This window comes from Triticum urartu, chromosome 2 (genome assembly GCF_003073215.2).
Source record: "Triticum urartu cultivar G1812 chromosome 2, Tu2.1, whole genome shotgun sequence".
In the NCBI taxonomy this organism is placed as follows: Eukaryota; Viridiplantae; Streptophyta; class Magnoliopsida; order Poales; family Poaceae; genus Triticum; species Triticum urartu.
In genome coordinates, this window is record NC_053023.1 from 541,913,515 (window position 1) to 541,916,291 (window position 2,777).

Genomic DNA, 2,777 nt, shown 5'->3' on the forward strand with positions numbered 1-2,777 from the left:
AGCCACCTGACCCCGCGCGATGGTGAAGCATCTTCTTCGCAGCATTTTGCTTGTTTGTCGCCGACATCTTCTTACTCTTTTCTGATGTCTTGTGGGCCACAAATGCGGGCCAGTGATCTCTGATCTTCTCATATCTGCCCTTGAATTCTGGTGTCTCATTATTTTCGACAAACTTATTCAGCTCTTTCTTCCACCTCCTGAATAGTTCTGCCATCCTCTTAAGAGTAAAAGACTTGATTAATTTCTCTTTAACTAGGTTCTCTGGATTATCCTCTAGCGATAGGGTGAAATTTGACTTCAGCTCAGTCCACAGATCATTTTTCTGCATATCATTGACATAAGACACCTCAGGATCTTCTGTAGCCGGCTTAAACCATTGCTGGATGCTTATCGGGATCTTGTCCCTAACCAGAACCCCGCACTGAGCAACAAATGCGCTCTTTGTCCGGAGGGGTTCAATCGGTTGGCCGTCGGGCGCGATTGCTATGATCTCAAACTTTTCATCCGAGCTCAACTTTTTCTTCGGGCCCCGTCTCTTTACCGAATTTGTGCTCGATCCGGAGGGCTAGAAAAAAGAACAAAGACTTAATTAATATGTGTACATACCAAAACAATGAATGCATCAATCAGCTAGTCAGCACAGGCTTAACTAATATATATACCTGGCCGGACCCGGTTCGGTCACCGGAGCCGTCATCATGGTCCCCTTCTTGCACCGGCATTGGGTCACCGGAGCCGTCCTCATGTTCTTCTTCTTGCACCGGCATTAGGTCACCGTAGCCAGCTTGTTCACCCTCTCCTTCCAGACCATCGGTTGCGTTGAGAAACAACGAGACGGCATCACTTCCTTCTGCGATTATGTCCCTCAACAACGCTTCTTTTGCTTCCTCTAGGGCGGTGTCCATAGTTTCTACAAATATTTACAACATGGAAATTATTATTCAAACATGATAGATGGATATATTAGTGCCAAACGTAGAACTAGCTACCTAATCATAGTAAGCTATCGGGAGGGGGTATATATCGACAACGACGACACTACATCTATGTCCCTCGACGACCCTCGTTCCCGATAAAAAAAGAGGAAGAAGAAGAAAAAAAAAGAGGAGAAGAACTCCTCTATTCTTTCTTCTTTTTTTTCTTCTTCCTCTTTTTTTTTATCCTCTTCTTCCTCTCATGTTCGAGAGCATCGCCGAGGGGTCGAGAGGTTGCCTAGTGTCAAAGGATTCAACATAACCATGTCTTCATCATTAGGCGAAAGTAACATGTGCATGATGGTACGAAGCTCTTCAAAGTTATTTTGGAACGGAGTCCTAGATAGGATAATTCGCTTTTTGGTACAAAGTTCAGCAAGAACCTTCCAAATATCGTTATTTGGAAGGCCTTTGCTGAAATTCATACAAGAAGGCAAATTATCCTATCTGGGACACCATTCCAAAATAATTTTGGAGGACTTCGTCATGCCCTGGTTACTTCTGGCTAATGATGAAGCCATGGATTTCTTCAATACTTTGACACTAGGAAACCTCTCTCGACCCCTCGGCGATCCTCGACCCCTCGAACCCTCGACGACCCTGGAACCCTCGACCTCTCGGCGATCCTCTTCTTCCTCTCATGTTCGAGAGGATCGCCGAGGGGTCGGGAGGTTGCGTAGTGTCAAAGGATTCAACAAAACCATGTCTTCATCATTAGGCGAAAGTAACATGTGCATGATGGTATGAAGCTCTCCAAAGTTATTTTGGAACGGAGTCCTAGATAGGATAATTCGCTTTTTGATACAAAGTTCAGCAAGAACCTTCCAAATATCGTTATTTGGAAGGCCTTTGTTGAAATTCATACAAAAAGGCAAATTATCCTATCCGGGACACCATTCCAAAATAATTTTGGAGGACTTCGTCATGCCCTGGTTACTTCCGGCTAATGATGAAGCCATGGATTTCTTCAATACTTTGACACTAGGAAACCTCTCTCGACCCCTCGGTGATCCTCGACCCCTCGAACCCTCGACGACCCTGGAACCCTCGACCCCTAGACGACCCTGGAACCCTTGACCCTCGACCCTATAGAACCCTCGAACCCTCGACCCTGAAACCCTTGACCCCTTAACGACCCTCGACCCTCTACCCTAGTTCCCGACCCTCGACCCCTCGGCGATCCTCGACACCCTCGTTCCTGATAAAAATTAAGAAGAAGAAGAAAAAAAAGAGGAGAAAAAAAGGAGAAGAAGCTCCTCTATTCCTTCTTCTTCTCCTCTTTTTTTCTTCTTCTTCCTCTTCTTCGTCTCCTCGTCTTCTCCTTCTTCTTCTCCTTCTTTTTCTACTTATTTTCCTTTTCCTTATTTTACTTTTTCCTCTCCACTAACATAAATGCACTAACCTAAAATGCAACAAACATAAAATGCACTAAATCGATCAACTAACCTAAAATCAGTGATAAAATGCACTAACCTAAAATCGATATCTACTAACAACTTAAAAAAATTAATACATATATGAAAAAATGCATATATGAAAAAAAACATCATCATATCATCAACAGAAAAAATAGTATTTTTTCTAAAAATCTATCTTTTGCATATATACATCAACATATATATACACTAACCTAAAATGCACAAAAATGCTACCGGAGAGGGGGTATATCGACCCCCCTCATGTATCCACATACATACATCTATACATACATACATTTCTCATATATACATACATACATTTCTCATATATAAGTTTTTCTTCTTCTTCCTTTCTTCCTTCTTCCTAGCTAGATATATAAATTTT